This window comes from Globicephala melas, chromosome 9 (genome assembly GCF_963455315.2).
Source record: "Globicephala melas chromosome 9, mGloMel1.2, whole genome shotgun sequence".
Taxonomy (NCBI): Eukaryota; Metazoa; Chordata; class Mammalia; order Artiodactyla; family Delphinidae; genus Globicephala; species Globicephala melas.
Genome location: NC_083322.1, coordinates 21,172,508 through 21,198,417, shown reverse-complemented (window position 1 = coordinate 21,198,417; position 25,910 = coordinate 21,172,508). Strand labels below are relative to the sequence as shown.

At 41.6% G+C, this 25,910-nt stretch overlaps 1 protein-coding gene and 1 long non-coding RNA gene across 2 annotated transcripts in view; one reads left to right on the top strand and one right to left on the bottom strand.

Annotated features, from left to right (window-relative positions):
* The window catches only part of MKLN1 (muskelin 1), a 357,649-nt gene that overhangs the window by 93,260 nt on the left and 238,479 nt on the right, over nucleotides 1-25,910 (top strand). The window lies entirely within an intron of this gene.
* The window catches only part of LOC115851683 (uncharacterized), a 59,436-nt gene continuing 53,344 nt past the window's right edge, over nucleotides 19,819-25,910 (bottom strand). Inside the window, exons 6-7 of the long non-coding RNA XR_009565264.1 lie at nucleotides 22,373-22,840; nucleotides 19,819-21,647 (exon numbers count right to left, since the gene is read on the bottom strand). This is a non-coding gene — a long non-coding RNA (uncharacterized lncRNA). The remainder of the gene's footprint in view (nucleotides 21,648-22,372; nucleotides 22,841-25,910) is intronic.

The following is a 25,910-nucleotide window of genomic DNA, read 5'->3' as shown; positions in this document are numbered from 1 at the left end:
AAAAAAAAAAATTGCAAAACTGATTTATTAAGATATGTAAAACAGCCAGCTGCTGCAGTAGTGACTAAGAAGTGTAAAAATAAATTATTTTGTTCAAGAAATATTTATTGAGTTCCTACTATGTGCCAGCACTATACAGGAAGTTGGAATGCAAAGATAAATAACCTAGGTCCTTGTGCAGCTACCCACCTAGTTGGCCCAACTAATGGGCAAATAAATAATCCAAATATGATGGGATAAGCTCCTTAAAAGAGTGAGACATATTTTACACCCATGTTCATAGCAGCATTATTCACAATAGCCAAAAGGTGGAAGCAATCCAAGTGTCCATCAACAGATGAATGAATACACAAAATGAGGTCTATACATACAATGGAATATTATTCAGCCTTAGAAAGGAATGAAATTTCAACACATGCTAAACATGGATGAACCCTGAGGATATTATGAAATAAGCCAGTCACAAAAAGGCAAATGTTGTATGATTCCACTTCTATGAGGAATCTAGGTTAATCAAATTCATAGAAACAGAAAGTAGAATGTTGGTCGCCCCAGCCTAGGGGGAAGGGGAAATGGGATTGTTTAATGGGCATAGAGTCTTAGTTTTGCAAGATGGAAAAATTCTAGAGAGTATTTACACCACAGTGTAAACATACTTAACACTATTGAACTATACACTTAAAAAGAGTTAAGATGGTAAATTTCATGTTATGTGTAATTTACTACAATTAAAAAAAAAAGTGTTAGCTTTATGAGGACAGGGACCTGCCTGTTTTGTTCACTCTTGAATTTCTAGCATCTAGCAGAATGCCTGATACATAGTAGGCACTTGACAAATATTTGACCTTCCTCTGGTTTCTCCTCCCCATTCGACATCCTATACAACACACAAAAGCCAAGTCATCTGTGAGCCAATTCAGCAAACAAAGGCACCTCTCTGCTTAGGGCCCAGAAGGGGAAGAATTTAAAATATTTGTGATTTGGTATTTGTCCTAGTCACACCAACTATCCAACTATTCTTTACTTCTTAATTATGCTTATCCGAGCTTTTTTGGCAGTTAAGTTTCCTAAAGATAGATACTGTTTCTACTTCCCAAAACAGAGTTGTGATGGACTTTGTTAAGAAAAAAAGTGGAAGCAAGTCCGTGAAATGAAATCATTATTAGGCTGTGGTACAAATGGCTCTGGGGCCATGCTTGCAGGTCCCTGAGGAAGGGTGAGGTAATTAGCATGTATTTGCAGTTCTGCTGCCTCTTCCCTTCCTTCACTGGCTCAGTCTGATTCTAGTTGCTCAGTTTATTCTCTTGTGTTTGTGTTTTTCACTTGATCAAAAATAGACAAAAAAAGTTTCCTTGCACTTACTAGAGCTTTTCTACTTTTTTCCGTGTGTGTTAGGTCTCCTCTTGCCCTGATCCTTCTTCCTGCCACCTGCTCGTTTCTCTGCTTTTCTACCTTTCTCAATTAGGGCTTTTCCTTGTGTTCTGTAACCCTGGCTTGGGGCAGCATTTAGTGACAGCACAAGCAAGGAGCCTGCCAAGGGCTTGAGGGGTTTGCAATAAGGAACTCCCATTTCTGGCCCAGGCACCAGACAGAGCTCCCCGTTGGTGGTTCTGGCTTGGCCTCAGCCCTGGGCATGCACATTGCTAGGCTTCAGAGTAGGACACAAGTGCCTTGTCTAGTGCTTGAGGGGAAGCCTGGAGGTGAAAGGTTCCAGGGTATCTTTCTTCTGTCTCCTCATGCTGGTATGGTGGGAGGTTAAGTGCAGGCCAGAGCCAACCAAAGGCCTTCTTGGAGACAGGGTCAATCATAGAACCAAGTGAGGTTTCCAGACCTGGAGATTTGATTTGTTACTTTTCACATGTAACACTTAAATAGTTCTTGCTATGACAAACACTGTTCTAAGTGCTTTTAAATATTAACTCATTTAACCCTTTAAATATTAACTTATTTAATCCTTATAACAACCCTGAGAACTGTGAACTAAGAATTACTATTATCTGAATTTTATGGATAAGAAAACTAAGGCCCACAGAGGTTAAGTGACTTGTCCAAGGTCACAGAGCTAAGTGGTACTGGCAGGATCTGAACCCAGCCAGCCTGGTTCCTGAATCTGTGTTTTTTACCACTATACTCTTTCCTGTCTGGTTTTATGTACGGTCCCCCAGGATTTCCCTTGAAAATCTCATGTGTGATTTTACAAAATATCTTCTCCAAGGTATAACACCCTCTGGTAGGTGCTGGGCAATGTGTATATCCCTTGGAAATTTCTGTGCAGCTCTGGGATATCTGCTAGCAGTCGTTCACAGGCTACCTCCTGAACACGACATCAGAAGCAGATTTTCTCTCTCTAGGGATAAGGATGCAAAAAAGCAACTTCTACTCATACAAATTTTAAGAAATAAAATTTCAGTGTATGTTTAATACAATAAAATATCAATAGTCCTCTTATGAAGTCTCCCCTCATACCCACACACACATAAGCAAGAATCTTACCCTGGGATCTGTCTGTCCCGAATCAGAGTGAGCTTGCAGGGAGCCATCCCCACATTCTCCACCCAGGCCCTTACAAACAGCATCATGATATTTTTAGATGGTTGGCTGGACTTGGGGGTACAGCTCAGAGCTGTAGGACAGATCTTCTTGTGAGAGTAGCAAGCTAGTCTGGAGAGAAGCCCACGACCTTGGCCTCTGTGCCCTGGGAGACCCTGCCCTGGCCCCGAATATCTGCAAATCCTCTGACCTTCCCTGTCATCCTCTGGCTGTGCCCCAAATGGCTTTCCCTGCTAAGAGCTGGGTTAGCAGAGAAGAAAGTTTCACAAAACATTAAGATGAGCTTGGCTTTCAGCTGCTGACTTATGTTGAGGTGCCGGTCTCAGTTGTCTCTGGCATCTTCTGTGATGCCTGCCAGCTTCCCTGCTTATAATTTCCGAGGCCTCTGCCCATTCTCCATCTCCACGATGCTTGTCTGGATCTTCCTCCCACAGAGCCCTAGTTCTAATCTGGATGGAATTGATAGAAAGTGAATTCCTGCTAAAAAATTAGCTGATTACATCTCAGACAAGGGCTCTCTTCTGTGTACTGCGTTTGCATGTTAATAAGGACATTCAAAACCAAAAAGTTAGGAAACTCAAAGGAGTGAATATCTAGGGGTAGAATGTCAGGCTCCTCTACACAGAGAGCTTGATGGGGTGGTGGTGGGGTGCTTGTGTCTTGTAGATCTCCCCATATTTGTGTATGCATCTAAAACTGGCCCTAGTGTCAATGTCAGGTCCACAGACATCCTCAAATCCAGAATAAAAACATTCACTTTGGAGCAACAGCTATTTCTCTCTGAGTTTGTTCTTCGGGCTCACCAAATCTTAGGGCCCAGATCAGGGCATGCTAACGAGTTCAGTTTATTGGCAGCTGGAGCAGGGTCCTTTGTCAAGTGGGGTATTTCCTCTGACGTCACTGGTCTGCTCATCAACTCCAAGGTGGGTCTTTGCCAGGAAAACCTGAATCGAAGAGGAGGCTTGGCCTTCGGGGAAGAGAGCCTGTGTCCTGGCAGCCGGGCATGTCTGCTCCAGGCAGGCCTCTCAGACCCACTGATGCCCTGGGTTAATGAACTTTTGACCCAAGAGGGAAAAAAAAGGTATAAAGAGTAGGAGCTACAGCAGTCAGCTCTTACAGCGTGGCACTTGTGAACTGGTGGGATCGTGACAACCTTAGCCCTACCCACCTACCTGTCTTCCCTGCCCACTCTCCTGCCTTCTTCCCTCCCCTCGCCCACTACTTCTCTCCCTATTCTCCTGAAAAGCAGCTTCCTAGGTGATACCTTTTGTTTCCAAAACCTTCTTTGTAGTTCTTCCTTGACTCCTTTCTCAAAATATTCCCTCTCTTTCCTCCTTCAATGCCAGTCTGTTGGCATCTGTCTCCCCATCTTGTGCAGGCTGCCCATCTCCGGCTCATCAAGGTTTTATTTTTATTTTTTAATTAATTAATTAATTTTTTGGCTGCGTTGGGTCTTCGTTGCTGCGCGTGGGCTTTCTCTAGTTGCGGCGAGCGGGGGCTACTCTTCGTTGCGGTGCGTGGGCATCTCATTGCGATGGCTTCTCTTGTCGCGGAACACGGGCTCTAGGCGCACAGGCTTCAGTAGTTGTGGCACACGGGCTCAGTAGTTGTGGCTCTCAGGCTCTAGAGCGCAGGCTCAGTAGTTTTGGCGCACGGGCTTCGTTGCTCTGTGGCATATGGGATCTTCCCGGACCAGGGCTCGAACCCATGTCCCCTGCATTGGCAGGCGGATTCTTAACCACTGCACCACCAGGGAAGTAGTCCCTCACCACGGTTTTATAATTGCCTCTAGTTAAAGTTTAAATAGATGGGTTTCAGCCCAAGAGAAAAATGTAAACAAGACCTTTCTGCAGTCTTTCAGAACTGCTGACTTCCAGTGCTTTTGAATTCTGTGCTAGGAAATTCATTCACTCTTGCTGAGGAACTGAGAACCACCACTGGGCTTTCAGAGACGTGAGAGGCACTCTGAAACCATTGAGAGGCTTTTAGAAGATCTACCCTTTTCCTTTTAACTCAATTAAGCCATCAGGATCCAGTTCCCATTCTAGGATGTTTGTCTGGTGTATTGAGGTGACAGAACAGTTAAGCAATCTTCACGGGCTGACTTCTGAAGAAAGGAAGGAAGTGAGGGGAATTTTCATTTCTCTGTGGGAATTTTTCCTTTTGAGGGGAGGAAGGGATTGTATTTGTTGCCCCAGGTCTTCTTGTTGATGAGGTAGTCTCAAGAGAATGGGACCACCTTTAGCCAAAGCAGAAGGAAGAGGGCAGGTGGGGTTTGAGCTGGTGATTCGGTCACATATCCCTTCATTTGCTGTTTCCGCAGAAGTAAGCAGGCCACTTTGTTGAGTCTTGATTAAGAATATTGATTTTCTATATTTTTCTGTTTTGTGTACTTTTTGTACTTGTGATTTGGTGTCAGGATGGATTCAGCAATACTTTCGGATGTTTTAGTCAAGGATTTGGTTGGATCCTTGGCTTCCCCTATTTCAAAACCTTCAGTAACTCTTCATTTCAAGTTCAGACTCCTATTCAAAGCCTTCCACGGTCTGGGTCCAACCAACCTTCACCCTCCATTATTCCAACCATACACCCCTGTACGCCGACCTCGCTGAACTTGTCACTCCACTCCTGTTATATGTTCCCTTCCTTACTCTGCAGCACCCCAATGCTTGCTGAGTCCTCCCTGGCCTCCTCAAAATGCCATCTTCCTGTGGTTTGTAGAACATTCCTCGCCCTCCACGCGTGACCAGGACCAACCACTCCTTCCCCCAGTTCTCAAGCAGGTCGTGACACCTCCCTTCACAGTAGCCCTGATTTCATCATCTATTGTTCAGCCCATGTTTATGTGTCAGCTTCCTGCACTAGCTACTCAGCTCCTTGAGCAGAGGATGGTTTATTATACCCTCATGCTGCCCTGCCTTGTGTGTGGCCTATCGTCAGTGCTCAATACATATATTTTTCAACCTCTCTGAAAACTTAAAGTCAACTCTAGAGCCCAAGTGTCACAACTACTGAAGCCTGCATACCTAGAGCCCGTAGTCTGCAGCAAGAGAAGCCACCGCAATGAGAAGGCTGTGCACTGCAATGACGAGTAGCCCCCGCTCTCCGCAACTAGAGAAAAAGCCCACACACAGCAACGAAGACCCAACGCAGCCAAAAATAAATAAATAAATAATTTTTAAAAATTTAGTTAGAAAGAAAAGAAATTTTTTTAATTTAAAAAAAAAGAAAAAATAATTTAAAAAAATAGCTCTTGAGAGGAACCAACAGTAAGAAGGATTTTGGAATCAGACAAATTTGGGTTCTAATCTAAGCTCTGCTAAGTATTAGTACTGAGGTGGCTTCCCAATTTTAATCCATTCCAAGCCTCACTTTCTTCACTTATAAAACAAAGACAATAAGATCTCTTTGTGAGGATTAAAATGAGATCAGGCAAGTAAAGAACCCAACACAGTTCTGTCTTATCCTTACCCTTCCTTGATGTTAAAACATTTAAAATGTTCCAACATTTTACTCTGGAACATGAAACATATTCATCAATTTAACATATACGGGCCATATTTTCCCATTCCTAATACAACCTTCCTTGATACAACACTTTCTTCTCATTCACACTTGCAAGGTTTTCAAAGGCTTACCTTGTAAGTAGGATTGGACTTATCTATTGGTCACCTGAAGAAATCCCAGTGATAGGGACAGTGATGAGACAGCTGCTCTGCTCGTTGCTCAGTTATTTTCACACGTGGAGGGTCATCCTCACAGCATCACGCTGCTCTCTTTACTTCCAATGTTAACTTTAAAGAGGAGAAAACACACCATTAGGACAACCTTTTCTTTCCGCCTCCACCAAAAGTCAGTTGCTACTTTCACCCATGGGAGGGGAGCAGTGGACTCTGTTCACCCATACAACATTTATTGAATGCCTGCTATGTGTCAGGTACTGAGATGAATCAGCCAAGGTCCATGCCTTTAAAAGTTTCAATCTAATGGGTTTTGGGGGAATAGGGGAGAAGATAAGCATCTAACCAAACAAGGATTTTATGGGAACAGAGGAAAGGACAGTCAACCAGTCAGGAAAAGCTTCAGAAAGAGATGATACTTGAGCCGAGTCTTAAAAAATCAGTACATGGCTGTCAACAATGAAGGCAGAGCACTTCAGGTAGAGGAACCCCAACTCTTGTTCCTCTCCCTCTGATCACTGTATGCAGCCTGACGCATCTGGCTCTACCATCTTAACCCTATACAGTTGTCTTCTCCTTGGTCTAGGGGATTTAAGTTCTTCCTTGGCAGCAACAACATTATTAGTACTGGTTCTGATCAGAGAACTGACATTAGAAGCTTTGCTGCTGCTTTTGTTGCCAAGGCCAAAAACCAGCTAGAGTAGTTTGAGCTCCCTGGGGGAGGGTGGAGGAGTTGAGCACGCATGCGTATACCTGTGTCTGTGTATGTATGAATTTGAGAGTGTGGAGGTGTGTGTCCACCTGGATGGCCGGCTAGATGTTTATCTGCAGGTGTTGCCACAGAAAACAGAAGTGGATATTCAGGAAGCAAAGTGACAGCTTGGGATCTCACAGACAGCTGAAAGACCGCTCAGAGAAGGGAGAGGTTGAAATAACCCCGACCAAAACAAAATGAAACAGAGAAGGAAGTTACATCAGAAGAGGAAAAATGCCAGCTTCATGCTGAAGAGCCACAAATGTCACAAAATAAAAATAAAATGTGGGACTCTTATTTTACTTAGTCAAATACTATTACAATGTTTTCTTCTTTATAGAGCATTGTTAAAATTACGGAAATAGTAATATTTAGTGCAGCAAACATGGAGAACACAAATTGCTGTAATTTTTTAAAGTTATATTCATAGTATCTTATTTATTTGGATCAGTGATTGCTTATAACTTTGCCTTCTACTTCCATATATGAGTTGGTTTTTTTCCTTTAGCACTTAAAAAATATTAAAAACAAGTTCTGAGATTGACTTACTGAAGAACATTTTAAAAGTCTCATTATTAGCACAAATCACACTATTTTGATAAAGATACTCTAATAATAGTTAAGTGACTAAAGGTGTCAGAGCAAGAAATGTAGATCCCAGAGATGTTAAGTTTTTCATTTCCATTCATGTTAGTCTCTTTACCAAAAAGAAGTGAAAGAGTAGTTTTCCTTTTGATTAGATTCTTGTAACCATACAAATGAAAAATTTATAGAATTGGCTTTAGGTGAGGAGGTTTTATAAGAAGTTAATATAATACTGAAATAAGCTTGGCATCAGATCTCATATGAATCTTTTGAATTTGTTACTTTATAAATAAAGGAACTGGCTTTCCATCACCTTCTTAGAATTATAATGGCTTCAAATGATTAACTGATTTTCCAGTCTCACAAAGAGTTAAAAGCATATGGAGAGAAACAAACTACTATGTATAAAATAAATAAGCTACAAGGATATATTGTATAACACAGAGAATATAGCCAACATTTTATAATAACTATAAATGGAATATAATCTTTAAAAATTGTGAACACTATGTTGTACACCTGAAATTTGGATAATATCAAACATTAACCATACCTCAACCTCAAAAAAAAAAAGGCATGTGCAGTTTTGGGCAGTGAACTAGGGAAATTGTGTGTGTTTTGGTTATAGTGTGAAACAGTACTTCCCAACTGGATGAACTATTAGTCCATATGCTATTTTACCAGGTAACTAGTGAATGGATTTAGGATGGACAGAGTTGAGAAGAATTGACTAGGGAAAGAAAAGTACCTGGTGAAGAAGAAGCAAAGCAAGTAAGACTGATGCTCACTCTGTTTGCACATAGTAGCTAGTCAGTAAATAATTGTTGAAGGAAGGAAAGAATGAAATGAGTGAATGAATAGTAAGTATAAAGAAAGTGGCATAAACACCTAATTCAAAATGAAATTTAAATTTTGCTTTGTGACAGGGTTATAACATATTTCCACTATGATACCTGCCTTGGTGATATATAAAGATGTATAATTTTTAGAAGTTCTGAGACCCTTGAGAAAGAAAACATCTAAAAATTAGATGTGGGGGAAATAGAAATCAATGCACATCTAAACTTTTAGATTTTCTGAATTTTTTTTACAAGTCTAAATTCAGTGTTACTTTAGGAACATAATAATGTATTATGTATAAATTGGTTTATTCACAAAGCAATATTGCTTCTGTTTTACGCTTTTAGGATTTTTTTTTTTTTTGGCTTCAAGGCATGTGGGATCTGAGCTCCCCGACCAGGGATGGAACCCACACACCCCCACACCCCGCATTGGAAGGCAAATTCCCAACCACTGGACTACCAGGGAAGTCCCTCATTTGGCTTTTTCAGTTGAGAAGAAACCAGCAAATATTTAGAAAGTGAAGAAACCATAAACATCACAGAAACTTATATTTTTTTCTAGACCCACTTCTTTCCATAAGGAGTTTATTTTCAGGAAATAATCTAAGGGTTGTGGGCAAAGGAAGAATAAAATAAACAAAACTCACTGACTGCAACTTTTTTTTAAGTGAAGTATAGTTGATTTACAATATTATATTAGTTTCAGGTATACTGCATTATGATTCAGTGTACAGATTATACTCCTTTAAAAGTTATTACAAGATAATGGCCATTGACTGCAACTTTTTCCCAAGCATCTACATTTTTGTTTAGTAAGTGAATGCCCCCATATCTGACAGTTTCCCTGCTTTCTGGGCTTCCACATCTCCAGGGACCCCTCCAACTGGATGCATTTTCTGACTCAGAACTTGCTAAGGCTCTCAAATCCCCGTCTGAAGTAGTCTCATAAAATCCCTATCCCATTTTATGTTCTGGGAAACATTCCTTTCTGATGGTCTGCCTAAGGAATGGGAAAGAGAGAAGAGGATGCCAAGTTCTGTTTTACATTTTAAATCCATAGATCTTTCCTTCAACAAGTGGCAAGTCATTCTTAATTCCTTTTCCTCTGTATGGAAGAATTTAGCATCACTTCCCATGGTGATCCAAGGATCTTTGCTCTTTGCCCGAAATATCTCTCTCCGAAAGCAATTTCCCCTCCTCTGAGAAATGCTGTCCTGTCAGGCTGCACTGCCCTTGAACCAGACAACTTTCTCTGCTTGTCTTTATCTATCTAAATAAAGCTAACCTACATTTGCTGTCTTAATTCATTCGGATGCTTGCTGATGCTATTTAAAGTATCCCTTAAGGCTCCGTGGAAAACAAGAGGCATTATTCCCGGTAGGGAAACTTTAGGTTTGTTGGTCATTTAAGGAATTCAAGAATCGAAAGAATCCATTCAGTCTTCAGTAGTTCGGTTGTGAAGGACAAAGGAGCTCTTTGTGTTTTTTACCCCAGGCAGTCTTCTTTGACTTGTACGTTGCTGGGATCAGTTGATAGCAAAAGAGGTAACTAGAAAGTTAATCTCTGTATGTGTGTGCGTGTGTGCGTGTGTGTCTGTGTGCACGCGCATGCGTGTCTCTCCTTGTCTCTAGGCTTCATGAAATTTGCCCAACAGAATGTGTTTTTTATTCTGGACTCTGATAATTTGTTAGTTCATTGTGAGTTTACTTCCCCTCTCAGGGAACAAATGTGAAAGATCAAAAGGAGATGTCACCTTAGTAAACAGGCTTCTGGTGAGTTTTTGGCTTGTCTCCACCTCCCCCTCTTCAGCCTCCATCAGACATTTCATTAGAGAATCCTGGTACTTACACATTCCAGAAAAGAAGAGGAAATTCTAAACAGGGAAAGGAACAAAACATTGGGGTTGTAAATAGGTCTCCACTGTGCACTTCTATAGGACTGGGAGTTCAGAGAGGTTCCAAATCTGTTGACTGTTTTTTCACATCTGGTATTTATGTCAGTCTGTCGGCTTGCTTAGTGGGAGGGAGAGCTGGTACAATGGGATGGTTTTTAACCACCAGTGCCCCGCTTAAGCACATGCTTTTATCAGCATCCACTTGTTCAGCCACGATTCTGTGACGTCCATTGCAGCAAGTGAGTCAGAAGCCACAAGCTAACAGGTCTGTTCCTTCCTGCCGTCACCTAGGAAACCAATGCATCATCCACAGGAAATGCAGGCCCCAATGGGGAGTATGCCCAGATCAGGTTATAAAGCTGGCAATGAGTTTTTCAAAAGAGGTCAAATAATAATGGGTAGAATCTTAGTCTAGGGTAGGAAGTGGATCCAACCTCTTAGGCATGGATCGAGGACTGTCAGGCAGAAATACCAGGAGGAATTAGTCAGCTAAAATCATGAAAAATGTCTGCTTTATAAGAAATTAGCCAAGGGCAAGGGGTATGGAGATATAGTTTGATTACCCCAAACAGCAAACACATTTATTTGCCAGTTGGCTGAGAGTAATTTTTTTTTTTTTGTACGTTAGGACAGTGTGTGAAGTGAGATGAGGAAACTGACAAGACATCACACCAGGCTTTCAGCTGAGTGAAATATCCTCTTTTTCATGGTCTCTCTCCCTTAAAATAGTTATGGAGAGTTCCATCAGAGGAAACCACACCTTGTTTGCCCTCATGCTCTCAGTTTTTTTTCTGCCTGAGCCTTATTTTCTCCCTCCCTCACTACTACAGTTCAGCAGAGTCCATTGCCTTAGTGTATAAATACAATCTACCACACACTGTCCACATATCTTATATAAGCATATGAATATAAGCTTAATGCAGCTGAGAAAAAGTACCTGTGGAGCTTCAAGTTGTTTGACAAGCTTAATGTTTCCAGGCAGATTTATACTCTCATGCTGCTGTGGGTGAAAGAGTCTACGTAAAAGTACAACGTGAGCTCTCCTGGAACTTCCTGTTTTAGACTCAAAGAATATTAGAACAGGAAAGAAAAACAACTCAGAAATCACCTGGTCCAACCCCCTCATTTTTCACATGAGAAATGAGTCCCAGAGAGGTGATTTGTTTAAGGTCATCTAGTGAATTAGTGTGTATGCTGGGGGCCAGGAAGAGGAGAGAAGAGAGGTGGGAAGCTTGACCGCAAGCTCAAAATGAGTCAATAGGTGATATGGCCACCCAAGAGACTGTTATGATATTAAGCTGCGTTAATTGAGGTACGGAGTCCTGACTAAAAGGGGCAATTGGTACCCACACAGGCTGGTCAGTGTTGCCAAGAATATGACATTCTGTCCTGAGTACCCATTGAACAGGGAAGAATGACAAACCCAAATGTGCCCAGAGGAGGGTAAAGATGGTATTAAGAGCTTTAGTAACTACTGTATAACCTAAGAAGAAAAACTTAAAACATTAGGTTCCTCAGCTTGGAGACCAGAGGATGTGTCACAGAGAGCATAGAAGGAGGTATTGTCAAATAGCTGAAAGGCTGTTTTGAAGAGGGCTCAGACTTATTTTGTGTGATTGTGAAGGGCAGTTACAAATTGGTACAAGTTAGAAGCTGATAGGTTTTAGCTTCATATAAGTAATTTTCCAATCATTCAAGCTGATCCAAATGTATTAAACTGACCAATGGGATAGTGAATTAACTCTCTATCTCCAGAGGTGTTCAAATGTTCATTCATGCATCCAAATACATTTATTGAGTGCCTGCTATATGCCAGTCATTGGACTAGAAGGACTTTGAGGTTGTCATCTGGGTTAATTAAGGCAATACTAGCTGCTGTATTAAATCTGTGTATCAAACCTAAAACTGTCTCATGGCTCAGACATGACAGGAAACTTATTTCTCACTCATATAACATCCAAAATGGGTGATCCTGATGGTGGGTGGCTCTCTTCCAAGTGGTAGTTCAAAGAACCAGGCCCTTCCATCTCATAATTCTGCCATCTTCAACATGCTGTTATAAGGTTGCTTTAGGCGTTGACATCCTGCTGACAGACAGGGAAAGATTGTGGAGGATTGTGTGGGGAGGTTTTTAGGCGATGGACCTAGAAGTGGTACATGTCAGCTCTGCTCGCATTCTTTCTATCCAGTAGAATTCAGTCACATGGCCACACCTAACTGCAGGGGAGGCAGTCCTGTGCCCAGGAAAATGAGGAAAATGGTTTGATGACTGACTAGCAAATCTTCCAGCACACTGTCCAACTCTGAGCTTATGTAATTATGGTGACAGAACCAAGACAGGAATTTAAAAATTTTCTTGTTTAATGCCAATATCATGTCTCATGTTTACATTAAATGTCTTCCTATTGAGGGCTCCTATTCAAAATATATTAAGTTAAAAAGCAAGGTAGACAGCAATGTATATGGTATGCTACTTTTGTGAATGAAAAGAGGAATTATAATGACAATATTTATTTGTATTTGCTTGCATATGTATACAGAAACACTGGCAGGATACACAAGAAGCCATAAGGACGAGGGTGTGGGCAGAGGGAGGATGGTGACATCACTGGGAGAGAGCTTCTCCATGTATGCCTTTAAATATTGTTTACTTCATTAATTATAAAACTATATAGCTTTTAAAAATCTTTCTGTTGGAGAAGAGTTTTTCTCTGATTAATCTCTTTTTGTTTTCACGTTAAAAAAAAAAACTTGAGGAATTTCCCTGGTGGTGCAGTGGTTAAGCCTCTGCATTCCCAATGCCAGGGGACCCAAGTTTGATCCTTGGTCAGGGAACTAGATCCCACGTGCATGCCGCAACTAAGAGTTCGCATGCCACAACTAATGAGCCCTCAAGCTACATGCTAAAAAGCCCACCTACCGCAACTAAGGAGCCCATGTGCCACAACTAAGGAGCCCACCTTCTGCAACTAACACCCGGTGCAACCAAATAAATAAATATTTAAAAAAAAACAACAACTTGAGAAAAGGACCGTTTGGAAAGGTGAGCAGGCATAACTTATGAACCTGAGGTAACAATAGTGATGACTATGGTGTCTTTCCTGTTACAGTGGGCCTATACTGGATTAACTTTTTCAAAAGAAAGTAAAATAATGCAACAGCTTGGTTTTATGGATTCATCTAAAAGTCTCAGAGTGTTGTTGTTCTTTTTTTAAAAAATTACTTTATTTATTTATTTTTGGCTGCATTGGGTCTTTGTTGCTGCAAGTGGGTTTCTCTAGTTGCTGCAAGTGGGGGCTACTCTTTGTTGCAGTGTGCAGGCTTCTCATTGTGGTGGGTGGGCTTCTCATTGCAGTGGCTTCTCTTGTTGTGGAGCATGGGCTCTAGGCACACAGGCTTCAGTAGTTGTGGCACGTGGGCTCAGTAGTTGTGGCTTGCAGGCTCTAGAGCGCAGGCTCAGTAGTTGTGGGCATGGGCTTAGTTGCTCCGCGGCATGTGGGATCTTCCCAGACCAGGGCTCGAACCCACGTCCCCTGCGTTGGCAGGAGGATTCTTAACCACTGCGCCACCAGGGAAGTCCCTCAGAGTGTTTTGATAGCTGATATCTTTGTTTATTTTTATGGCATTCCTAATAACTATGCTACAAAACATATAATTCTTATTTTGTAAGATACTGTCAGAGTCAAGAATAGGAGTTTGTCTACAAATTCATGTTAGACTGTCTACAAATTCATGTTAGACAGTCTACAAATTCATGTTAGACTTGTAGTTTGTCTACAAATTCATGTTAGATTTGTAGTCCAGTTCTCGATTTCTGGATAGCATCAACACTAGAAGTATGTGATTAAAATCCTTTATGTTTTATAGCATTTTCACAAATATTTTCTTATTCAGTTTTCCCATCAGCCATGTGAATTAACTGCAACTGGTATTACCTTTAGAGATGAAAACCAATGGTGGTGACTATTATAAAGTTAAAAGGCAAATAAAAAATTGGTTAATATATAAAGAACAATTACAAATCAATAATTAAAAGGAAAGTGCTCCCGTAGAAAAATTGGCAAAGGACATGCATTAAAAATCATAGAAAGAGGTCTCAATAACAAATAAATAAACATTAAAAAATGTTTTCTCCTCAAAATGAGTAGAGGCAAAAGAAAAATAGTATCTAATACTGACAAAGGTACATGGAAACAGGAACATTGATATTTTTCTTGAAGGGATATCAGTTGGCAAAATCTTTTTGAAGGAAAATTTAGAAATATATTAAAACTTTAAACATATTCATAACACTATGACCTAGTAACTTTATTCTACTAATTTATCCTCATGAAATAATCAGAGAAACGTAACAATTTATGCCAAATGATATTAATATCATAGCATTCTTATGAACTCAGCAAAAGGTGGATCAAATGACAGTAAGGAAGTGGAATACCAAGCTTCCATTGAAAGACCATGTTAAACAATTAGCTAAAAGCTAAAGGAAAATCCCACTGTCCAATGTTAAATAGAGAAGCAAGATCCAAAAAGTGTACAGAGGAATGTATACACACATTTATATATCTTATAAACAGGTGAATTCTGAAAAACTGTAGTAAGACAAAACTGGCTGTTAGTGATTTAAGCTTAGGAAGACATGTCTCTGCCAAAAAGGGGCTTGATGGTCCTTCAAAGCTTTAAGACTAGAGAGCATTCTAATCTCCTTGCTGATAGCCATCCTACTGGGCTTCTTTATCCAAAATAGACCAGTCCATATAAATTGAAAGGCGGTCAAGGCAGGCTTTGGTGGGCTTTGCCAAGTGTCATAAAACTCCTTCTCAGCTTCCATAGGGAATTTAATGTTGTGTAGAACTAACAGATCTTGAATCTATGGAACTATCACTGGTTTTCAGCAAAGGATCCAGAATGAGAACTTTTTTTTTTTTTTTGTGGTACGCGGGCCTCTCACTGTTATGGCCTCTCCCGTTGCGGAGCACAGGCTCTGGACACGCAGGCTCAGCGGCCATGGCTCACGGGTCCAGCTGCTCCGTGGCATGTGGGATCTTCCCGGACCGGGGCACGAACCTGTGTCCCCTGCATCGGCAGGCGGACTCTCAACCACTGCGCCACCAGGGAAGCCCCAGAATGAGAACTTTTACCACACCTGGGTTTTAAATGCTTGAACATATTTTTTAGCCCTTACCTGAATTAATATTTGGATTATAGGCATTCAAAGCTGACGCCAGGTCTCTAATGACAAACTCCAAATTGTTTCCATTGCTTGGATTACTTTTCCTCATTTCTTGCTGATTGTGATGTTCATTGCATTGACCCAGCCAGCGTTTTTCACATGTTTTGAAGCTCTCTTTGTCTTTCATAATCACCCCTATTGACTAATGATCTATCTCTTACCCACATGCAACACTGGTGATTTTTCTTACCATTCCTAATATTCATTTTGTTAATCTCTTTCATTTTCATTTTGATTTTCATCATAATCATAAGCCTCTTAATAGCACATTCAACATTCTCATTGCTTTTGCAATTGTCAGACATACTAGGCTTAATAATGTTGCAAAACACCCCAAATTAAATACAGTAAACCTGCTGATAGTAGAAAACTAGTTGGCCAAGACTAAAACAACCGCGTCCAACTGCCATTGCCGCCTGTTGGGGGCAGGCAAAGTTGAAAAGTTTTGCGTTTGGAGCAACTTATTTTTCACCTTAGTGAAAGTTCATGGGTGGCCAAGCTGACAAAGAACCCCTGTCTCTTCCACCATCGTGCCATTCTGGTGAAGTACATTTGAGACAATAGTCATCAAATCATATATAAATATGTAATCGAACAAAATTATTTTTAGATAGCTCAGTTGGTTTGCATTGTCTTAATGAGGCTGAGGTCATGGGTTTGATCTCTGTGTGGGTTTTTTAGTACACAGAGAAAAACCATGTCACCCAAGTAGTCTATACCTCCATCTAGCCATCTCGCAAATGCATGATCTTGAGGACAAAGGTTCCAAACTTTTTTGGCACCAGGCTGGTTTCGTGGAAGACAATTTTTTGACAGACGGGGGCGGGGGGGGGCAGATGTTTCAGGTGGTAATGCGAGTGATGGAGAGCAATGGGGAGCAGCAGATGACGCTTTGCCCGCCGCTTACCTCCCGCTGTGTGGCCCAGTTCCTAGCAGGCTGCAGACCAGTACTGGCAGGGTTGGGGATGCCTGCTTTAGGGGACCTAGATATAGTGTGTGATGGGACATATCATTTCAGTACAGTGCATATAGGAAAATGCAGTTGTGAACCTTCATAACATTATCTAACTTTGGAATCTTCAAACTGAAACCTCAATTAGCCATTAATCAGAGAGAAGATGCTTAGTCATATGTTCAAGTTTTTAAAAAATCTATCATCTATAAGTACAGGTCGGATCACAATGTTCTCCAAATGTAAAATACTAAAGAAAGAGGCTTATTTTTCTCACTGAGATCATTAGAAAAATGAGAGTAGAACCTGATTTACGTCTACTCCCCAGGAAACTGATGACAATTAATTCCTATTGAGTTAATATTCTAAGATTTACCAAGGAGCAGGTCAATGTCACCAGAGAATGTTACACATTTGTCAAAGCACAGAAAGCTACAGATTCACAACTCAGTTTTTGGCCTCAAATGCAATTTTCTCCCTCTGTTTTCAGATCCGCTCCTCCCTTCAACACCAGAGCTGCAGGCTGCTCTCTAAATAACACCGTGTCCCTGGCCTCCTAGCTCCCATTTGAACATTTTGGCAGGGCTCCTTTGAGGTCTGCCCCCCACCGTCTCCCCTCTCCAGGCTTGTCTTCGTTTGTCTGAGTCAGCCGTGAGTCACCTCACTCATTAATGGAACTCAGAATGCCTCTCCATTCTCTGGATCCCTTTCGTCTCCCTTCTTGTAACTGGTTTTCTGGCAGCATCAGGTCTGTGGACAACCTTGAAGGTATGGGCTGGGTCACTATTAAAATGGTCTGCTCTGTGAAGAGGTTGGCAGACAGCAAGTAGAACTAAAAATGATGATAATGACAATAATAATGATGGTGCACACAGTTGCTTCAGATGCACTTTAACGGCCAGATTTGGTACCTTTGCCTGGGTCAGCTCATTGGACAGCACAGGGGTCCTTAATTCTTGGTCTCTTCTTTCTCTTCCTTGTCTCTTCTTTCCCTCCTCACCACCACTTCCTCCACACGCATGCCCATATGGTACAAGGTGAAAGCTTAGAGACTCCACTCACTGGCAAGGCAGATAAAAGAGCAATGTCCTTACATTGGTGGGCATTCTTTTCTCCAGCATTTTCAGACTTGCTCTCATTTCTACTCATTCTGTTTTACATTCCCACTTCTTTCCTTTTTGTGAGACGTAGACCAGAGAAGACAAAAGAGAAGGATTTATGCCTTGCTGGTGCCTCCTGGGCATATAAAGAAGCCTAGTGAAATGATACTGATAATAAACTCTGAATTCACTGTAGAAAACTTCAACACCAAAACACCAGTATTAATTCATTAATCTTACTTAAAGCCCTTTGTAAAATGGTTGATACTTCACTCAACTGGATAGTGACTAGTTTTCAGTAAATCAGATGATTTACTTTTTTTTTTTTTTTTTTTTTTTTGCGGTACGCGTGCCTCTCACTGTTGTGGCCTCTCCCGTTGCGGAGCACAGGCTCCGGACGTGCAGGCTCAGCGGCCATGGCTCACGGGCCCAGCCGCTCCGCGGCACGTGGGATCTTCCCGGACCGGGGCACGAACCCGTGTCCCCTGCATCGGCAGGCGGACTCTCAACCACTGCACCACCAGGGAAGCCCAGATGATTTACTTTTGAAAGGGACTGCAGAGATCACCCTGTCCAGTCTTTCATTCAGTGGGCATGCATTTACTGAGCACCTGCAATGAGCAGACCCTGAGCCACGCCCCCCACGGCAATGCTTTTCAAGCTTCACTGTGTGTGTGTGTTACCTGGGAAACTTGCTAAAATGCAGATTCTGATTCAAGATGCCTGGAGTCAGGGCTCGAGGTTCGGCATTTCCGTAAGCTCCCTGGAGATATCCCCGCTGCTGCCCACGAACCACAGTTTGAGGAGCAAGACTACAGGGCTCTTCATAGAGCCAGACAAGGCTTGACTCTGTCCCTGAGGAACATTGGGGGCCCACAGGCTCTGGGATGCTGCCCTATGAATTCCTTCTCCTCAGCTGCTGATAATTATCTGTGAGGTCCAGACAATGCTGATCTGTTCTTCGCAATGCTTTTGGCTTTCTCATGTCTTCACTCCCTGTGGAAGGTATTAAAATTGCAAAACTCAAATTGGGATTTGGGCAAGGAAAAGGCTCATTTATTTATTATAAATTTATTTATTTATTTATTTTTGGCTGTGTTGGGTCTTTGTTGCTACGTGTGGGCTTTCTCTACTTGCAGCAAGCGGGGGCTACTCTTCGTTGTGGTGCATGGGCTTTTCATCGTGGTGGCTTCTCTTGTTGTGGAGCATGGGCTCTAGGAGCTCGGGCTTCAGTAGTTGTAGCACGCGGGCTCAGCAGTTGTGGCTTGTGGGCTCTAGAGCTCAGGCTCAGTAGTTGTGGTGCATGGGCTTAGTGGTTCTGCAGCATGTGGGATCTTCCCAGACCAGGGCTCGAACTCGTGTCCCCTGCATTGGCAGGCGGATTCTTAACCCCTGCACCACCAGGAAGTCCAAGGCCCATTTATTTATTTATTATAAATTTATTTATTTATTTATTTTTGGCTGCATTGAGTCTCTGTTGCTGTGCACGCGGGCTTTCTCTAGTTGTGGTGAGCGGGGGCTACTCTTTGTTGCAGTGCACAGGCTTCTCGTTGCGGTGGCTTCTCTTGTTGCGGAGCATGGGCTCTGGGCACGCGGGCTTCAGTAGTTGTGGCTCGCGGGCTCTAGAGCACAGGCTCAGTAGTTGTAGTGCACTGGCTTAGTTGCTCTGCAGCATGTGGGATCTTCCCAGACCAGGGCTCGAACCCATGTCCCCTGCGTTGGCAGGCAGGTTCTTAACCACTGCGCCAGCAGGGAAGCCCCAAGCCCCATTTATCTTTAACCTTTGTTCTGAAATCTAGTCTAGGCCATTTTACCAGTGATCTCTGAACTCACATTTTAAGCAGAGCCTGATTACAATAAAGTATTTCTTTGATTACTACAGAGATCTCCTTTTATGATTTGTTAGTTTGTATACTTTGTCAATTTTTCTATTAGGGTCTTTGTCTTTTAATTATTGAGTTGTGATAGCTCTTTATTAAAATATTAAGGAGGATCTCTTTGCCCCTAATAAAGGATTTTTTTGTTTTTTAATTTTGTCTATTCATTTTGGAGTTAAGAATCTTAGACTCTAGGTTAACATTAATTTTCTTGCTTATCTGAGCAAGCCCCTTTACCTGTTATGACATGGTTCCTTTACCTGTAAATGGAGACAATAAAGACTACATATTGAGTATATGTTGAGTATAGAACTGTTGAGTATGAAAAGGAAATACATGTGGGATGATGCTATACAATCACAGGACATGGTTACTTTGGTTTCAGAGTTTTTATTAATCTGATAGTATTAAGAACCTAGAGTGGGACATAGCTGACTGATGTTAACAAGTACCAGTTTTGTTTGTTTCATTTTGTTTTTCTTTTAGTTTCGTTTTGGTTAAACAGTTGTTGAGCACTTACAAGTACTCTGAGTGCTGTTCTAGGTTTTAGTAATACGAACATACATAGAGTTAGAAGCTGCCTATTAACAACTTCATATGTGTAAAAGTGCTTATGATTTCTGTTTTCCTTTTGCCTCCTCAACTGCAACTTTCTAAGTTGTCAACAGATGAGATCTTCTACCACTCTTAACACGTCCAATTAAGAAACTACCTCAGTACTGAGGCAAATGACCCAGTTGTTCCTTGGTCTCTACATTAACTGTCTCATGTCTACTAGGACGTTATACTTGTTAAAATTATTTATTTATATAGTAGAAGTTATGAGTGATAGTATTCCAATTCAGACTGTTAGGTTTTTGTCTAGCTTAAAGAAACAGAAAACGTGTACTTCCACCCTCATCTATGATGTTTAATGCCTTTAAGTTCTCTCCATTACTGCCTGAAAAAAAAAAAGAGACAGACAGACAAGAGAGAAAGAATATAACGAACCATTAATAGTAAAATAGAAATAGAAATGTCTGAAGACAATGTCTTTTGCCTCTAGTTGGTGTTTGTTTTTTGATACAGTCAAAGGAAAGAAACTCTAACAGCAAAATTTTAACTATCATCGAGGTAGAGCATACTCCCTCACTCCCACTGGTTCCCCCTATATTCTCCCTACACATAATCTGCCTTATGAGTCTCTACACTGAGCATAGATAAAACAAAGAGTCAATATTATTGAATCCCATCCATTCGCCAAGCACTGTGCTAAGTGCTTTCACATACATTTTCTCATCTAATGGATCTTTTACTTTCTTACTGCAGGGGAGAAGGTGAGATTGTGCCTTTGCTTTGCTACTTCCTCTTCCTAGTGTCCTTACTCTTCTGTGTAAGCCTTACATTGCAAGCAAGGGAACCCAGTTTGAAGCAAAATCCATTCTTTTTTTTCATTTCATCCAGGTCCACAGCAAAAAGTTGACTGGTTTCTCATTTCTGGGAGATGAGAGATGTGTTGATTTAGGAAAAAATGAATGGAACAGGGCTGAGGTCTAAATGCTCTTTTACATACATGGGTGGGCACCTACCTCTGATGAGAAGTCTCTCTTTTTCTGGCTTCTTTCCCAGATAATCCATTGAACTCTCCGAGCAAAAGCATCGTATACATCCAACTCCTCCTTTGATTTATTTCTTTATATATGAACACAGGTTCCTTACCACTTCCTTCACCCACCCATGACCCACCAAAAACAAAAAGAGAAAAAAAGAAAATCTCTCCTGCAGAAACATGACAGATCTTATCTATTCCTGAGATTAACTGCCATTTTCTCCTCTTACCACGATTCCAAATTTTGGACTCCACTAATGAAAACATAGCCTGGGTGACATTGCATAACCAGTGAGAAAGGAATCTTCCCTCGGTAATGAGAGAAGGGCTGAGTCACTATCTCAGCTCTTAGGAATGGCTCTCCAGCTGCTGACTGAGGCCACAAGGGTTCAGCCATGAGGCCGGCAGGGACCTCCCCAGTGACTAACAAAAAAGAGGCAACCAGAACTAGCCAGAGTGAACTGGGGCAACTGACCCATTTGTAGATGTACCCCCAAGGACAGTGGCCAGCAGTCCAAGTCGCAGTGTCCTGGCAGTGTAGCAAATGCCTGATCCAATCTGATGGATGAATGATGCCCGACAACAGAAGACTCTGGAAAAGGATACTTGTAATTAGCATGGGGTGGCATTTTTATTCCAGAGGCTTAGTCTTTATTCTTTCACATATACAACAGACATTTGAGTGAATATATTAGGCACTGAACTAGAGGTTGGCATATTCCTTGCCCTCAGGGAGTTGACAGTTCAGCAGAAAGGGAGTAAACATAGGAGCTCTAAGAGAACAAGAGGCACTTAAGATTTGACAGTTGGAAAAGCTTCCACAAGAATGTGAAAGGTTTATGGGGGGTGGGGTGGGGCATGGAGAATGGACACTCCAGGTGAAGGAGGAAACAGCACAAAGTCACAGAGGCAAGAGAGAACAGGTGGTTCATTGGAGAAGGTAAGTGGTTTGGTGTGACCAAGATCAGAATATGCAGGGGAAGGGGCAAGAGATGATCCTGGAGAGGTGAGCAGGGGTCAGATTAAAGGTGTAATCTTGTATGTATGTAAGAGGGTCTGAGTTCTATCCTGAGGGCAATGGGAACCACTGATTTTCTGTGGGAGAAGGACGTGTCAGATCTGTTTTTTTAGGAAGTTTTCTCACCGGTTGTAATATGGAGATTGGATGTAAGGAAAGCAAGCATAGAAGTAGGAGGACCAGGTTGGAGGATCTTGCAGTAATTGAAGAAGAAAATAATGTGGGCCTGAACTATAGCAGAGGCAATAGGGATGCAAGAAAGATGAGGCTGAGTGATACAAAAGTAGTTACCAACTGACCTTGGTGATTAGCCACAGGTGAGGCCTGTAGAGCTCAAAATGACTTTCACCTTTGGTGGGTGGGGAGAGATGATGGGAGCAGAAGGCTTGCTAGAAGGAGATGATGAGTTCAGGCTGAAGCAGAAACCCAGGATGGAAACCCTGCCATTGACCTGAATATCAGTGTTGGAAGGTCAGGGCAACTCAGTGGCATTCAGGACTCCCCACGTATACCCCAAAGGAGACTTAAGGACAATTCCAGACCCCACCAGCTAGAGAGGATGGGCCTCCTAGTACAAGTTCCTCCTTAGAAGCCTGGCTTATTAAGACTGAATCTGTGCAGGACTGGGGCTGCAGATGAGAGGTCTTCAGAACCTGCAGCCAAACAGGGCCTGACAAGCTGTTTCCATGGAGACACGGTGTGTGCAGGAGGGAGTGAGTAGGAGGGCTGATCCATTCCAGAGCCTTGGGTCACAAGGCTGCAGTGGCCTGACAGATAAACAGGAAAAAGACATAGTCAATCAGAAAAGGATGTTCAAAACTATTGGCAGTTAGTTGGGGTTATAGCATCATAATTCTAGATCAAGTCTAACAATTTAGAAGGATTAGGGTAAGCCACTTAATGATCCTGCTAGTTATTTCAGGTACCACTTAATGAGGGTACACAGAAGTGGATGCCAACTCAGACTAACTCCAAATGTCCATACACCCTTCTTAAGCCTTTCTGCACCCCTGGACTCTAAGTAGCTACAGATTATTTCCAAGTTTCTGGGGAAACAGGCAGAGATATGGGAAGTTAATTTTTTTTCCATTTGCCATGCTGTTGGCAGTAATACTCAGGAAATCTTTGGAGCTCTTCAGGAACCTCAGGTGCTGGCAAAGCCTCAGATTAGATGTTATTATTAAACAATTTGAGGAACATTCTGGACAGAGAGCCAGCAGCGGTGGGGCCCCAAGGGGTGTGTGTGTGTGTGTGTGTGTGTGTGTGTGTGTGTGTGTGTGTGTGTGTGTGTGTATGTGTGGTAGAATATACATAACATGAAATTGACTATTTGGACCTTTTTTTTTTTTTTGCGGTACGCAAAGCCTTTTTGACTATAGCTATCCTAGGGGGTATTAAGAGGTATCTCATTTTAGTTTTAGTTTAGTTTAGTTTTGTTTTGTTTTTGCAGTACGCGGGCCTCTCACTGTTGTGGCCTCTCCCATTGCGGAGCACAGGCTGCGGACGCATAGGCTCAGCGGCCATGGCTCACGGGCCCAGCCGCTCCGCGGCATGTGGGATCTTCCCGGACCAGGGCACGAACCCGTGTCCCTTGCATCGGCAGGCGGACTCTCAACCACTGTGCCACCAGGGAAGCCCTCATTTTAGTTTTGATTTGTATTTCCCTGACAGCTAATGATGTTAAGCACCTGTTCATGTGCTTATTGACTGGCCTTTTGTATATCTTCCTTGAAGGAATGTTTATTCAAATTCTTTGTCCATTTTATTTTTTAGGGTATCAAATGTGATTGGCTTTAATTGTTTTTATAAGCAATTTAGGGTCTTCAGGGTATATCCATTTTGGGAGGAAACCAGGTTGTTTTGTAGGGCATGCCTGATGTGGTCCTAAGATTTGTTCACATGGCTTTATTTACTTATTTGTTTTTAAAAATTTTCACTGGAGTATAGTTGATTTTCAATGTTGTGTTAGTTTCAGGGGTGTGTGTGTGTGTGTGTGTGTGTATCTCCATTCTTTTTCTGATTCGTTTCCCATATAGGTTATTACAGAATATTGAGTAGAGTTCTCTGTGCTATACAGTAGGTCCTTTTTAGTTATCTATTTTATATATAGTACTGTGTATATGTTAATCCCAATCGCCTAATTTATCATTTTCCCTACGTTCCCCTTTTGGTAACCGTAAGTTTGATTTCAAGATCTGTGAGTCTGTTTCTGTTTTGTAAAAAAGTTCATTTATATCATTTTTTTATTAGATTCCACATATAAGTGATATCATATGATATTTGTCTTTCTGTTTGACTTACTTCACTTAGTATAGTAATCTCTAGGTCCATCCATGTTGCTGCAAACGGCATTATTTCGTTCTTTTTTATGGCTGAGTAATTCCATTGTATATATATGCCACATCTTCTTTATCCATTCATCTGTTGATGGACATTTAGGTTGCTTCCATGTCTTGGCTATTGTAAACAGCGCTGCAGTGAACACTGGGGTGCATGTGTCTTTTTGAATTATAGTTTTCTCTAGATATATGCCCAGGAGTGGGATTGCTGGATCATATGGTAGTCCTGTATTTAGTTTTTTAAGGAACTTCCATACTGTTCTCCATAATGGTTATACCAATTTACATTCCCACCAACAGGGTAGGAGGGTTCCCTGTCCATTTTAAAATTGGGTTATTTGTCTTATTATTGAGTTGTAAGTGTTCTTTCTATATTTCTAGACATAATCTATGTTTTCTTTTGTTACCTATGCCTTTGGTATTATATCCAAGAGATCACTGCCAAATCCAATGTTGTAAAGCTCTGTCCTGTTTTCTTCTAAGTGTATAGTCACTTTTATATGTTGCTGGATTCAGTTTGCTAGTATAATGTTGACAATTTTTATTCATAAGAGATATTGTTCTGTACTTTTCCTGTGATGTCTGGCTTTGGAATCAGGGTAACATCAGCCTCAAAGAATGAGTTGGAAGTGTTACTTCCTCTTCTATTTTTTGGAAGAGTTTGTGAAAATTTTGTATTATTTCTTTAAATTTTGGTAAAATTCAACAGTGACCTCATCTGGGCCTAACTTATTCTTTGTGGGAAGTCTTAAATTCCTAACTCAATCAATTTATTTGTTACAGGTTTATTATGATTTTCTGTTCTTCTTGCATAGTTTGTGTAGTCTTTTTTTTTTATAATTTATTTATTTTTGGCTGCATTGGGTCTTCGCTGCTGGCACAGGCTTTTCTCTAGTTGAGTGGAGCGGGGGCTACTCTTCGTTGCGGTGCACGGCTTCTCATTGCGGTGGCTTCTCTTGTTGCGGAGCACAGGCTCTAGGCACGCGGGCTTCAGTAGTTGTGGCTCATGGGCTCCAGAGCACAGGCTCAGTAGTTGTGGTGCATGGGCTTAGTTGCTCCGCGGCATGTGGAATCTTCCTGGACCAGGGCTCGAACCCGTGTCCCCTACATTGGCAGGTGGATTCTTAACCACTGGCCACCAGGGAAGTCTGTAGTTTCTGTCTTTCAAAGAATTGGTCCATTTTATCCAAGTTATCTAATTTATTGGCATACAGTTGTTGATAGTATTCGCTCTTTTATCCTTTTTATTTTTGTGGAGTTGGTAGTAGTGTCCTCTTTTATTTCTGATTTTAGTAATTTGGATCTTCTCTCTTTTGTTTCTTGGTCAGTCTAGCTAAAGGTTTGTCATTTTGTAGATCTTTTCAAAGAAGTGGCTTTTGGTTTTGTTCATTTTCTCTATTGTTTTTCCTATCCTTTGTTCCATTAATTTCCACTGTAATCTATTTCCTTCCATCTGCTTGATTTGGGTTTAGTTTGCTCTTCTTTTTCTAGTTTCTGA